Raw genomic sequence first — 16,470 nt, 5'->3', positions numbered from 1 at the left:
TTTCCGTCAGTTTTTGACAATTTGTCAATGTAATACATATTTTAAGCTATTACCCAATGAGATCTTGCTTGCTTGGTTATTGGCCTTGCTTTATGCAATTTGGCCAGCTCTATCCAGAGTGCGTCCAGGGAGAGTGTAGCCAAGCCCGGAAACCAGAGCAAAATATGGCCGCCCTCAGTGATCACTGGTTGCCCTAGTCGCACACAAAAATACAAATTTTACATAACTGTCAGTTGTAAAAAGAAGATTGAGGTTATATAGAAACATTGCAAAAACTGAAAAAATCCAAAATTATATTTTGATTAAATTAATGTTATGTTCTTTTATTAGAACTGCTTGTTTTGAGAAAGTCTGAAGTGCCTATAGATAGTGCAATATTGATTCGGAGAAAAAAGACGTTAATTCATAACAGAAACTAAATGAATCTGAACCAAATCATTGTAAACAAAATTCTGGTCTCATTATGGATGGGCTGCAGTGGAGCTTGCAATAATTGGTTTCACACTGATTGTGTAAAAATATCATTTGCTTCTTAAAAAGCTAAAACGGTATTGTGATAATTCTATAGAAAAGGTGAGAGTATGAGTTTGTCATTTAGGTTCGGATGTGTGGAAGATCACTGGGAATAAGATAAGAAGCTGGTCAAAATAGTAAAGCAGAATACATAGCGTGGAAGGAGTTAGTATGGTTATTGTTAATGAAAAGTATAAGCATTTATCGGTTATTCTGCAGGTGGATTCTCCCAGGCATAAACTGTTGCTAGAAAAGGGGGGAAGATCAGATGAGGATGCTGGAGCTAAACTGGTCTGTTACTTACAAGATTAGTTTTTGTGATAATTTGCAAAATGTGTTTAGGTGCCTCTTTTAATACTAGTGACATAACCAGTGTTTAAACATGGATTAAAAAATAGTGTGTGTACTTTTATGTATGTAAGTTATACTTACAATAGACGCCCTCTTAACCGACCGACCCTACACCTTTTTGGATGATACTATTTTTAGATTAGAGGTCATACAAGTTTCATAATTTGTCTTGTGAGTGATATTGTTAATTACATATGTATATACACATCGACATTCGTTTCACTTTATATTTTGACTTAATTTGTTTGAAAATGAATCCTGGCCCATGGGAAAAGTTATAGCGGACGGACTATATGTACATACTACTTTTTTGTTTATAGATCATAAAATATATATATTTTTTATAGAGTTACATATGTAATGTCTTTCTGAGGGTGGTTTTAAAGATTTTCGGTTTAACCAACTTTTTGATTATCCGACCTATGAGCAGCTCCCGTCATGGTCGGTTAAGAGAGTGTCTACTGTATATATGATTTCAACTATTTCAAGGAAATAAATAGATTCAAAACAAACAGTTTATTTGTAATTTATTTAAATATTAAATTAAATTTTAATACCTACTACTTTCCAAAAAATTTCATTAAAAGAATAGCACAAATTAAAAAATTATAAAACATATATTTACTAAAAACACCAATATATTTTGTTCACACTTTATTTCCACCGATACGTAACTTGAAAGATTTAGCAACTAACTTTATATTGTCTGTGTACACAATAGTGCATACTGTTAGTTTTATAAAAAACTCGACAACATTTTTCCCAATCGCACCTAATAATTTCAAAAATAGAATCAAGCTAGAAACATAAAGCATAAACGAACTTATAGGTGTTTAATTCAAAATGACAAAAAACATATAAATGTTTTTTGGACAGAAAAGTAATAAACCACTTGTGCGTTTAGATTTGTCAATTTTAATCAAAAGCTAAGTAATGACTGCTAGGTCTGGATGAATTTTTAAGTCTGTATTACTCATTATTCATCACGAATAGCTGGTAATGTATCCACTGGAAATGTATCAGAAATTTCAACACCTCTTCTTGGTTAATGTGGAAGAGACAGATAAAATTAATGGAACATTGCTGGAATAAAGCTTATGTTAAGCGATAGTCCACATTCTCCACTTACTGCGGTCACTTTATTAAGTAAGCAGTATCTGTAGGTTTTCATGTGATTCGGCTAAAAGAACTGTATCATCAGCGTATCTCAGGTTATTTATGATCATGCCATTAATTCTAATGCCTATGTTTATTTCATCCATTGTCTTACTTAATATGTCTTCCGAGTACCTATATATTAAATAATATTGGTGAAAGTATACACCCTTGTCGAACACCTTTTTTTTTCATTTCTATTTCTTCTGATGTTATGTCTTCTATTCTCACTACCGCTTTTTGGCCATAGTATAAGTATATAGCGAGCCTATAAGGGTCCGTTTTTCCTTTAGAAGTATGGAAACCTAAAAACTGTTAATTGTAATAAAATGAATTATTCTATACCTATACAATATTGTGACAATCAATTGATATCGGCCCTGGACAGATAACGAAGTACAGGCATATTTGTGCTCTTCACAATTTGTTAGTTCTTGAGTGGTGAATCAATATCTATGAAAGATTTTTTAATTTTTGCATACTGGTAAACAAAAGTATGTTACAGCTCCTACTGTAAGTAAAACTGTAAACAATTTAAAATGATTGATTTAACATGTAGTGTTACCATTCTTAACCTGTCCAAATCAACCGGAAACAAAAAGCTGACAAGTTTCTTTGCTAGTAACATGTGAGCGACTTTACTAATTTGATTTTTAGGCATTAATATTTATTTTGAATTGACTTTATTTATTTTTAAATAAGAACACTTATATTAATTTAAATACACAGACTTACTTCATATTATTTATTTACCACACTAACTTACAAGAACAATAAACACTTAATAGTATTTAATTTATTAGGAAATACTACACATTATCCAATCTAATTTATATTGTACTTTACAAAATTTATCTAATCAAAAATACCTCCAAATCGTACGCTCTAATACAGTATCTCGTCGTGGCTTTATTAGACTTCTCACTCATTCACAATCGTTGCCTTAAATACTATTTACAGTTTTTCTAGAACAAAAAGAATGATAGCGTCATTTACCTGTTAAAAGAGTCTCCCTTTGATTCTAGAATGAAAATAATATTTACATAAAATAAAGTAACGTTTACATGTATCCAGAAACTGGTGCCAGTCTCACTGGAATGCCAGTGGCATGAAAAATAGACCACCTTTCTATTCAAGACAGCGCTGGCAGACAGCTCTGGACTGGCGCAAAAAAGTGTTTACACTTGAACAAAACCCTATACAAGATGACTCTGCCACATCCTTGGTAAAGGAAGAAATTGGAATAATCACAAGAAACTTCTTTGATGGACAACGGATCATCCAAGTAACGAATCAAGACTGCTAAATACCCCTCCTGGATTTGAAAGGTGACTGAAGAAACCATGGCCAACAGACTTAATAAATTAACTAGTTATGTGAACTAATATAAAATATATTATACAGGAGAGTTGCCACAGGGCAGCTTCTCCCTCATGTGTTCAACATTCACACCATTTACTTATAGTTTCATGATCAGATGGTAAATTAAATTGTGTATTAAATAAAAAAAAATGTCAAAATATTTTTTATACCTAAAGGTGGAGCAGAATCTATTTCCTGAATTTCAGTTATACAATTTTGATCGCTTATGGAAGATGTTTGTTGTCCTTTATATACTTTCTTATTTTGTACACCAATCCTTTTTCTCGGCGATTCCAAATCCAATTCTTGTTCTGCATTACTTCCAATCATTGCAGGAAGTATTTGTATTGTACGATGACCTGATACTAAAGATATAGGAAAAGTTAAACAATGAGGAATGCACATAACTTTCACCTTGTTGCCATATTCTAAATTTGAAAAAATATATAGAGAATAGTCAGATTTTTTTGATATGCCATTCCTATTACAGCAAGCATTTCATTGGCTAGAATTAGTGACGAGTATAATATATGATGTCATGGTAACTGACGTCTGTCATAATATTGGAGGTTACATTTATAATGTCAAATTATTGTTTTCAATTTATATTTTATTTATTTAGTTTATATTTTAACAACAGTTTATTTTTTAAATAACTTTACTTTCCCTTCCGTATCCTTGATTGGTCGTTTAGGTTCGTAATGGTTTTCTTGTATGGTAGGTTTAGTTAGGCATTAATTTTAAGAAATGTTGCTGGCTAAATGGGCACAGCTTCCAAAGGCCACAAAAGAAGAAGAAAAAATAAACAAACAAAAATCTTACATAACCTTCTATCTAAGCCTTCTATACTATAGGAAAACATGACTGACACTGGGTGCGTTCGGATGACCACAGCGGCTGGACAGCTGAGCCAGCAGTAGCTGTCAGACATCACCGCTGGAAGTCAGCCGCTGAGAGATTTACTAAGCTTTCCCTATCACAGCTGGATACAACCACTCAGCCGATTTCTGCTGACAGTCAGCCGCTATGGTCGTCCAAACGCACCCACTTATACGCTCTGAGCTTCCCTGGTGTCGCTCCTAGCGGATTACTAATTCAACTTTCACCAGTAATTTTTAAATTTATTATTTAATTTTATCCTTAATATTTACAACGCAAAAAAGTAATTAAATTGTAATCGATTTTTAAAAATTTTGCTAACTGTTTTAACGTTCTCTTAATGAAATATTAATTTCTTACTTCAGATACATTCACAATTATCGTGTAGATGGCGCTTAGATGATTTATATCTAATTATAATTAGATATTACACAATATTAAAAAAACTTAATTCAGTATTTAAACCGTAAGTATACTTAAGATAAAAATATATACCACAGCTTTGACCAACTAATATTTTTTCTAATTAATGTTTTTAATTTCAATTTTAAATTATTCACTTTGACATTTATGTCAAATTTCCAGTAAAGGTTTACAGACTTGTCACTACTGGCTCTCGCGATTTTTTAATTATCCCCTCTACCTACGAGCTCAACGTATATTACAGATACAGTTGGAAAAATGAAAGAATACCCATGTACGATCACATCAATCACTTAATTTATGTTTGTTGTCTTTTTCTATAAATAATAAACGTTTGTTATAGAAAAAGATAGGAAACACAAAATAAGTGATTGATGTGATCGTTCATGGGTATTCTTTATTTTTCCCACTGTAGTTATCTTTGTTTCACACTCTTAAAGACAAAGAGAAACAGTGTCACCTGTAGTTGCTGTGGTAAATACATACCGTCGAAAAAATTAAAGAATACCCATGAACGATCACATCAATCACATATTATTCAGATTATTAATAATCTATCTCTCTCATTTATTATTTATGAAAAAAAAACAGCAAATACAAAATATGTGATTGATGTGATCGTTCATGGGTATTCTTTCATTTTTCCGACTGTAGATGTTTTTATTTGGCAACAGCGCTTGTTTCCAAACTTAACGGTAGTGAAAAACTAATAAATGAGGAAAAATTTGTTGAATTTGCTTGACGTCAAGTTTGTACGAGTACCAGTGAGTTATATTTCATTAAATATAATATGAAGTGCATGCCTAATTGTTTAACTTTTAGTTTATCATACTTTAACAATGAATTGGGGGCTCTCTGATCCAATATAAGTACTGTTATTATTTCCACTAAAAATGGTTACAGGAACAATTTTTGAAATTTTTTGATTTGATTGATATGACACATTTTTAAAATTCTGATCAGTCTGACGTAGAGGACATTTTGTTTGAATAATAGGTTTGTTCTAGCAAACAGTCAAACTAGTCAGCAAACAGTTGGTCAGTGAGAGAACATAATACAGTTACGAGTGCCCTCTACTCACGCTGGTCCACTATTCGCTAATGGTTTCAGACCGTTTGAAACTCATGCTAGAACAAACCGATTGTCTGTAAGAAACAAATCACAATAACTGAATAAAACAGATTTTCCCACCTACCTCTATCCAAAGTATACATTTCCTGGCCTCATTGTAGGGAGCATAGTCATATTTTTTTCTCCCTAGGGAAACAAAGTACTTTTAATCCCTAGGGAGTAAAAGTAAAAGTGATGTTGATGTCATACTATGTCATAGCATAGATGAAATAACTTATTGACACCCTATACTATTACTCTATTTTCTATTAGGTAAGTATCCATACATTTTAAATTTTATTTATAGATGTTGCAAAATGGTAAAAACAGTAAATTGTTATTTTGATTTAAAAATTTTTCATTAATAATTTGATAGTTATACTGTACCTACTTGTTAGTTTTAGTTCTCTAATAAATTTTGTTAGTTCTATTGTTGATTGAATACACAAATTCCTGTATTCAATTATTATTCAATCAACAGTTATATAAATATTTTAAAAATGAAAAAATTACTTATTTGAGGGAGGTGGAAAAATGTATAACATGGGAGAAGTGCCTTTTCCTCCCTTGAATGATTACTGTAGTAAACTAGTAAACTTTATTCTTGGGAGGAAAAGGTGCACTTCGCTCTCTTGTTATACAAATATCTATAGGTGTTAAATTGGTGAATAAACAAAAAACCAATATAAATAATTAAATACTTTCGCTTTCTTCTCTAAATATTGTTGGTACAGCATTGCATTTTAATTTTCTGCTGCCATCTTGTCTAACTTTTTTCCACATGTCAGAAGTAGTGTTCCTAAACATTCAAAAATTGAATACAATATTTTTTAATGATATAAATATTATAAAGAGAATGCATCAAATGCAAATACTCAATTAATTTTACTTGAAGAACTTACTTCACAAACAACAGCATATTTGTTTGGATCTTGTTTTAACCCTATATTTTTAATCCACACTTTCCGTCGTTCAGATTCTTTTGGGAAAGAATTCATTTTCACATTATTTTTCCCTAATCGACTTCGCAACCTTTTACCTTAGAGGAAGGCATTTTTCAACCTGAATAATAGTAATAGTAATTTAATATTTCTCGATCTATCTAGTTAAGTGAGGTTAAACCAGAGTAAACGAAAAATAAACAACTGATCATCTGTTTACCCCTTCCAAATTAATCCGGAAATCTGAGCAAAAGATGGCGGAGCCAATCAGCTTTTAGCGTATACGATGGCAACACTCTTCCAAGACGCACACTGGCTCTATCAGGTTTCTATTTCTAAATCATGCTTATTACCAATAGGGCTTTTTATTCACAGTCATTTGTTTCAAGCTTCTGTCATATGTCGTATAATCCGTGTATATTAATATTATACACATATTATACAACATATGACAAAAGCTCAAAACAAATGACAATCGATGAAAAGCCCAGCAACGCCTAAAATGACGATATACCGACCAAGAAAATCAACTTTCTGGTGAATAACCAATTTTGGTTGTTCTTTATGTTTTCGAGGTCGCTGAATTCGAATATAAAGTTTATTTTTATCTGAAATTGCGAAAAATCAATTTAAAATTAATAAAATATTAATTCAAACATTTTGTTCTTTGTACTCTATGTTTTAACATAAATTTGATTAAAAAGCTAAGTTTCAAATTTTGTCACTCAACTTTTAGAAAGATTAAAGCAGGTCGTATGGTCCTCAAAAATGTGAGAGTTATATACTATAAAAATTTCAGAAAAAAAATATTAAAATGGAATAGAGTTGTAGCGAGTTAAAAGAAGAAAAAGGTTATTTAATTTTGATTTATTTGTGTGGTAAAATTATGATTTTGACAATGTTCCTCCACATAAAATCCAAAATAAACCTTATTTTCGTTTTCAGCACCATCAGAAACATAAAGTATGACCAAAATTAGCCATTCAAAACACCGTGGTCAGTATCTCGAGAGTCCAAGACAATGGTACGGAAAATCCACTACATCATTATTCACAGCTGTTAATCAGCTGTCAATAAAGTCACGATAACGAATATGGTAGCAAGTATGTTAGTGTTGCACAAGTTTGACTTGAATGTTTGAACTTGACTTGAGTTTGACTTAATTTCAAGTCAAACTCAAGTCAATCCTTCTGACAAATATTTCAAGTCAAGTCATACTGGTCAATCGTACAGGTTTGAAAATTCAAACTGTTTGTCAAACTAGTTTGAAAGAGTTTGAATAATAATTTATTTAGTAGATATACTTTTTTGTCGAGATAAACATGTTAGTTGCCAATTAAGATAAGAAAATTAATAATACAATGAGTGCCACATAAAAGTCAAAATTTTCAATTTGTTTTAATTTAAAACTTTTAAATGTAGATATTTATTTTTTTCGAATCCTGAGAAAACTAATAAGTATTTTTGAAAAATTTAAACGCAGAATGAAAGATTGCGTTATTACCGAGGGCCGAAAGTCTCTTAGAATAAATAAATAAAAAGTTTGTTTTGAATGAAATATTTGCAATTAATAACAACACTAAATTTTCCTTTCTATGTTCATCCCTGTAACTTATTAAAATAAACATTACAGAACTTTTCAGGGATCTTCGTCCCTCAGACATAATGTAATCTTTCATGCTGCGTTTATTTTTTTTTAATTCCTATTAGTTTTCTCAGGATTTCAAAAAAAATTAACACATTTAAAACACATTGAACATTTTGATAAGCGACATGTTACGCTTATGCCCTTAAGGGTTACAATAAAATAAGACTATTTGGTTTTTCAATGAACAGCTCAAAATAAACTTATTTGGAATTTTTAAGACTTTCTTGTATTAAAAAAGGCATTTATTTATCTTAGGGTCAGTTCGAAAAAACATGTGGTACCAAGCTGCTAGTTCACTCGAAAATATGTAGCACAATACAAACAAAAGTTAGTATTGCTGTATATTCGTTGGTATTTCTTTAAAATTCAAAACTAACCATAGGGTTATTAGACCTGGATCCCGCGTACCAATAAAAGTTGATTAAGAGCAAGCTGAAAATTTGTTAATAGCTTAACGGTGTCTAGTCGGACAAACTTTGATGTACGGGAACACTGGAACAGGGGAAGTTTTAATTGTGGAACAATTTAAAAATTTGGAACGTCAGATTACGAAAACGTCCCATGTATTTTGTCGGCCAGAACATCCAATTGATTTGTTACCCTTTTATTAAACTCTCATGCAAAAATCAGACTGCTATTACTAACCAACATGATTCCTGTCATTTGACATGTTCTTCGTGTTCCACTCATTAAAATGCCCAGTTGCTGATAAACACCAGTCTTATTTTTGCATGAGAGTATAATGAAATGGTAACAAATCAATTGGAAGTTCTGTCCGACAAAATACATGGAACGTTTACGTAGTCTGACGTTCCAAATTTTTAACCTTTTCCATAATTGAAACTTCTTCTGTTCCAGTGTTCCCATACATCAAAGTTTGTCTGACTAGACACCGTTAAGCTATTAACGAATTTTCAGCTTCCTATTAATCAACTTTTTTTTGGTACGCGGGCTATATGGTTTTATATCTACAATTTAAATTTTTTTCGGATACAGGCTACAAATATTGGGTTTAAATAAAAAAAAAATTAATGTATAAATATGCATTAAGCTTTATTAATAATTATCCCAACTGGCGCGTTCATTGGGTTTTATTTGTCTGTCTCCGGTTTAAATATCGTATCAGCCAATACATTTCTATGTTTATTGAAATTTTTCAATTTTTGGACCTTGTTGGGAGGGGGGGGGGGATTTCCTCTACCCTCCCCCCACCCCCCGTTGATCCGCCAGTGAACAAATAAAGGCGTAGGCGGTTTCATTTAAAATTGAAAATAAACACGTTGCGTAATATTCAAACTTTTCAAACTGTTTGAAGATGTTTGAATTCAAGTCAAACCTAAAGATATCGAAATCAAGTCAAGTCAAACTTTTTTATACAAAAAGTTTGATTTTCAAGTCAAGTCAAGTTTGTTGAGTAAAATCAAACTAGACTCATAGATATCAGTCATAGAACTAAAAGAAGAAGGTAATGTTAAAGCAATATTTTGTTTGTAGATAAGAAACAGTTAATGTGATATATGGATAGATTGATAATTCGGACATACATACATCGTAAACCAAATAAAACACATACATGGAAATATCAAACAAAATTATATTGAAACACGCAGCAATGCACAGTATGTATAGCCGTATTTAATCCAATCCCATTTCAATTATAAAAAACGAAATAACAAATGACACACACAGCCATTAAGAGATGAAAATGAGCACCTCTATTCCACTAATAACCAACATTTAACACCATAAAGACCACTTATCCATACAAGTTGGCGTAAACTTGTCATATGGCAAACTATTAGTTATTACCGTCTAATGGAGAGTAACCAAGTAAGTAGGTGAGGGACGGACTCAGCCAAAGATGCTGGGCATATATTACGAAGAACATACAAAAAAGTAATTTATTTTTCAAAACACTGTTTTCTTGTAATATTAATTTCTCTTAAAAAAATCAAGGTAGCTTTTATTATAATATCCAATATATCGATTGCTTAAGTGCAAAACGTCTAGAGTTGCACAAGTTTGACTTGAATGTTTGAACTTGACTTGAGTTTGACTTAATTTCAAGTCAAACTCAAGTCAATCCTTCTGACAAATATTTCAAGTCAAGTCAAACTGGTCAATCGTACAGGTTTGAAAATTCAAACTGTTTGTCAAACTAGTTTGAAAGAGTTTGAAAAATAATTTATTTAGTAGATATACTTTTTCGCTGAGATTGACATGTTAGTTGCCAATTAAGATAAGAAAATTAATAATACAATGAGTGCCACATAAAAGTAACTTAATACGGGAAGCGATTATAATCAAAATAGGGTCGTAAATTTAAATTTCTTGAAAATGATTCCTGAATGCTTAAACTGCTTGCTGGCAAGTTTCGTTTTATCCACATAACTTTTTTATAACTGAGTGTTACTAGATTAAAACAAAGAATTCGTTGGATAGTTTTTTATCATACAAAGTGTAATTTAATCTACTTTGGGAGCGTTCAGGTTCAAGTATTACGTAACGCAAGTTGGGGGGGGGGGAGTCATGTAAAACGTTACGGCGCGTTACACGGGGAGGGGGTAGGATGGTTCGAACAGCGCATTACGTAATAGTGATGTAACAAATGTAGTTTTTTGAACATTCGCGAATACGAATGCGAATGCGAATATCTAATAACGACATTCGCGAATGCGGATGCGAATGCGAATGCTCAGTTTTTTTTAATTTGTTTTTATTTTTGAAATGTTTTCAAAATTTGTAATGAGAGGTTAATTGATATTTAGTGTAAATCAATCTGAATCTTAAGCTTTATTACATTATGCCAAATAATAAAACAACGTGAAGGCTGATAATCTGATTATACGAGGTTAAGTTACCTTTCTTTAATAAAAAAGATGAGAAAGAGAATGGATTTTGATTTTATTAATCTAACTTTATTTTCAAATTATTATTTCTCTTCTCTGATATTCATATTCGCAAAACATTCGCACAAATTTTGCGAATGCGAATGCGAATATGCAAAAAGATGCGGATATTCCCGAATGCGAATACGAATACGAATATTCGTTACATCACTATTACGTAACATTGTTTTTTTAACTTAAATAAAAAAAAACTACCGAATCACAATCTTCCACCCTTTCACCTTTCGTTTATATTTTACATAGAACCCCTGGATTGTATTATATTGCCCCTCACCTCCGCTCATGTGACAATACGACAAAAAGTATTCAAGTGAAAAAATCTTAAAATTTGTATTTAGCAGTCAAGCACAGTAACATGTGTCTCAATGGACAGCTCAAAATAAAATGATTTGGAATTTTTATGACTTTCTTTTATTAAAAAGGCATTTAAGGGCCAGTTAGAAAAACATCTGGTTACATACCAATCTGCTAGTTCACTCGAAAATACAATACAAACGTATTGCTGTATATTTGTTGGTATTTCTTTAAAATTCAAAACTAACCATTGGGTTATTAGACCTGGATCCTGCGTACCAAAAAAAGTTGATTAATAGCAAGCCGAAAATTTGTTAATAGCTTAACGGTGCCTAGTCGGACAAACTTAGATGTACGGGAACACTGGAACGGTAGAAGTTTTAATTGTGGAACAGTTTAATAATTTGGAACGTCAGATTACGAAAACGTCCCATGTATTTTGTCGGACATAACATCCAATTGATTTGTTACCCTTTCATTAAACTCTCATGCAAAAATAAGACTGCTATTACTAACCAACATGATTCCTGTCATGTCATTTGACATGTTCTTCATGTTCCACTCATTAAAATGCCCAGTTGGTGATAAACACCAGTCTGATTTTTGCATGAGAGTTTAATGAAAGGGTAACAAATCAATTGGATGTTAATCAATCGGAAGTTCTATCCGACAAAATACATGGAACGTTTACGTAGTCTGACGTTCCAAATTTTTAACCTGTTCCACAATTAAAACTTCCCCTGTTCCGGTGTTCCCATACATGAAAGTTTCTCTGACTAGACACCGTTAATCTATTAACAAATTTTCAGCTTGCTATTAATCAACTTTTTTTTGGTACGCGGGATCCAGGTCTATATGGTTTTACCTACATTTATCTACAATTTAAATTTCTTTCGGAGACAGGCTACAAATGTTGGGTTTAAATTTTTAAAAAATTAATGTATAAATATGCATTAATAGTATGGTATAACTTATAACTAGACCCAAACCCAGACATCCAAAGTGAAAGTTATCCTCCAACACCAAATTGTTCTATATGGTCCACATAATGGTAAGAAAAAAGTCACACACACCATTTTCAGCGTCGGGTTTGGGGGGTGAGGGGGAAGAAATCGGTAAATTCGGCGATTTTTACGTTATTCGTCAATATTTCTAAAACTATGCGGTTTCTAAAGGATTCTACATAAAATTTAAAACAAAAAGGTCCTATCCATATTTGTTATAAAATCAACGGTTCCGGAGTTACGGAGGGTGAAAAGTGGAAGTTTTCGATACTTTTTATATTTCTTGGGAAATTTATAATATTATTACTGATGAAAAAAATTTTCTTTAACAGGATTGTGTTTTGTAAATAAAATTTGCTATTTCAGTGGCATGTTAGTGATAAGCCCTCGAAGAAACGTCAACCTCACCACCCACAATCATCATCAATTGCCCAAAAAATATAAAAAATATCGAAAACCTCCACTTTTCACTCTCCGTAACTCTGGAAGCGTTGATTATATAACAATTATATATAGGACCTTTTTTGTTTTAAATTTTATGTAGAATTGTATAGAACATTGTTTACGCTAAAGTATAGTTTTAGAAATATTGACGAAAAACGTAAAAAAATACTAATTTACCGATTTCTCCCCAATCTCCCCTCCAACCCGGACGCTCAAAATGGTGTAACTTTTTACTGCACAATATGTGGACCATATAGAACAATTTGGTGTTGGAGGAAGACTCTTTCTTTGGATGTTTGGGTTAGGGCCTTTTTTTTGACCAGTTATATACCACACTATACCACACTATAGAAGGATTATTTATACTATAGAAGTTCATTTTAGAAGGATTATGCAATGGGCCTCTTTTATTTCAAATTGAATGTAGAACATTTTTTTATAAAAGGTTGTTCATGCTAAATCGCATAGTTTTAAAAATATTGACGAAAAACGTAAAAAACTACGAATGTACCGATTTCTCCCCTCTCTTCCCTTCAAACCCGACGCTCAAAATGTTGTGACTTTTTTCTGAACATTATGTGGACCATATAGAACAATTTGGTGTTAGATGATAACTTTCACTTTGGACGTCTGGTTTATGCCATTCTTTGGATCAATTGTATCATACTATAAAACGCTATAAGCTTTCTTAATAATTATTATCCTAACTGGCGCGCTTATTGGGTTTTATTTGCCTGTCTGCGGTTTAAATATCATATCAGCCAATACATTTCTGTTTATTGAAATTTGTCAAAAAATTTTTTTTGGACCTTGTTGGGATTGGGGGATTTCCCCTACCCCTCCCCACCCATTACTCCCCCCCCGTTGATCCGCCACTGAACAAATAAACACGTTGCGTAATATTCAAACTTTTCAAACTGTTTGAAGATGTTTGAATGCAAGTCAAACCTAAAGATATCGAAATCAAGTCAAGTCAAACTTTTTTATACAAAAAGTTTGATTTTCAAGTCAAGTCAAGTTTGTTGAGTAAAATCAAACTAGTTTGACTTGATGCATCTCTAAAAACGTCGTATCCCCAATAAGCACAATTGTTCAGGGCAAACAAAAAACTTTCTGGTTTTATGAGAACTTTATATGAAATTGATTTTGATGATTTTATGTTTCAGTTCAATCATTTTCTAACATTTTTCACAAACATGTATAATTTTGACTTTTTTTTAAACGTAGTGGGTTACGACATTTGGTACTCAAATTGATTGTGGTATACGACCTTATAAATATTACTTTCTAAGTACTTATCAACTTATCATTTATTATAAAATATACGAAAACAGAGATTATAATCCTACCTACTACTAATTAACATTATTTTCATATTAAAAAATATAAATTAATTATCTTCCTTTTTGCTGCAGAAAGGAAGGTGGTCGTAAAACTTTTTTACCTCCAATGGTAAAACTTTTGTCAGTTCTTGAAGATGATCATATTTTTGCTTAGTTATGGGAATCCTACGTTTATATAATTGTTGTTTGATGAAGGGTGCAGTTGAACAATTATTTGGCCTTTACGGAAGTGGTATATAATTTTCTTGTTCGTAGTCTGTTTTATAATAGATAATGCCATCTGGGCCATACCGCAGACATTTAAGATGATTAACAGTAGGATCACCGGTTTTTCGGCCAGGTCTAATCTATTGATATCTGAAAGTATCTCTAATATCAAAGTTGATAAAGAACTTGTAGCAGTTATGCTACGGACCATTTAAAATTAATTACGATTTTCGATTCACTCAATTAAATTTCATTAAAATACCCCTCTGGAAAATTCTTTGGAGACGCCTATTTAATCGCCTAGGTGCCTATTTTCGCAGCGAAGCAAGAGGAAAGCACCGCGCATGTTTCTATCGGATCGATACGAATCGATTTCCGATAACATTGAAGATCAGTTGGTCAGGAAACGGCTCGAAGGGCGGATGGCGCGCCGCTAGTGAGGTGATTCTCACTTTTAAGTGACGGGATTGAGACAAATTTTCGATGGAAATCAAATAATTAGAAGGAAATTAAGCGTCAGCTAATCCCATCTACAAAACTAGATAACCAAAGTTAAACATCTCTTTGGACTTCTTCGCATAACAGAAGTGGATATTCCGGCCTGCCTGCCTTGTTTCAGTAAGTACATAATACATTTATCTCTCATTCCTTCGTTGTGAAATCCAATGCATCATGGTAGTTAGATCTTTCGTTAAAGTAATTTACCACATAAATTCTATATTATAGCTCATATTATCCTTAAATATTTGCCAAGAACATTGAAGATCAAGTTTTTTTCTGGTGTCCAAACCTAAATTTTAATATCTTTTATACCTGATCGTTAGGCTTTTTACTTAAGTTTTTTTTATCTGTGATTTATAAAAAGTTTTAACCAGTATCTATACAGCCTTCTGTCACGCCCATCCAATGCGCACGTCCCTGTCATGTCTGAATTGAAGTAAACTTCAGAAATTTTGACATGACATATGAATACCTAACCTACCTAATATTTGATGTTTTTGTTTGGGCCTGTTCAATATGTACTGCTACTGTTATTGAAATACATCATAACTAATTAAATAAACTTTATTTTAGATCCTGTCACTTAGTTATTTAGTCACACAACGTGACTCTATCACGTTAATTATGTACTAGTTAGATTGCTAGCCACTCTGTGATGGTTTATCCCTAGAGTGGGCTGTTTTTGTTGGATAATACACCATACCTGATTTTACTACAACCAGCATCTTCACCCAGGACCTTGCAGTAGGACTTACTCACCACAGCAGCCAACCAGCGTTAGCGTGCCAAAAGAATTCATCTCTATGGACTTGCAACCCTACTTTTAACCGGCTGTTGTGTAAAAGCTAAGTTTATTTACTTTTTCGTTATTTACTTTTGGGTAAGATATATTTGCTACACTGTAAACTTTTCGTATGCATACGATTAGGAAGAGTACATATATTTGCGTGATAGATAGGGTTTTAGGTCGTTGTTTTTTTTTTCTTTTTGATTCAGTATAAGTAGGAGTTAGTTAAAATAAATAAAATCAGGTCTTGTTTAATAATCATAAATAATTGTATCTTAAAATTTAATAGGGAATCGGGTTGTAAAATTTTGTCGCGGATTTTAAATAGGGAATACGTCTCGTAGGTTTTTTTTTGTAAAATATATAAAGAGTCACTGACCAACTCATTTATATAGACCTTTTTGCTATTCCAACGGACTTTTGATTTGGATTTTGATTTTAATACTTTTGCTTGGCCAGTGATAGTGGATAATTGCTTGTTGAGTGGCCTTTGCGGTCCTATTTTATCTTTTCCCCATCCACTATCACTGTTATTACGTTGCGTTATATGTAAAGTGTTAACATTTAATATTTATTATTAATATATTTGTATGTATTAA

General features: G+C 32.1%; 1 long non-coding RNA gene across 1 annotated transcript; it reads left to right on the top strand.

Moving 5' to 3' along the window:
• The first annotated feature begins 14,988 nt into the window (after positions 1-14,988).
• LOC126880105 (uncharacterized) lies at positions 14,989-16,470 on the top strand. The gene is made up of 2 exons (XR_007696424.1): positions 14,989-15,201; positions 15,658-16,470. It is a non-coding gene; the product is annotated as an uncharacterized LOC126880105 (long non-coding RNA).

Source organism: Diabrotica virgifera, chromosome 1 (assembly GCF_917563875.1).
Source record: "Diabrotica virgifera virgifera chromosome 1, PGI_DIABVI_V3a".
Taxonomy (NCBI): Eukaryota; Metazoa; Arthropoda; class Insecta; order Coleoptera; family Chrysomelidae; genus Diabrotica; species Diabrotica virgifera.
The sequence above is the reverse complement of the archived record's forward strand: the minus strand, read 5'-3'. Positions and strand labels throughout refer to the sequence as shown.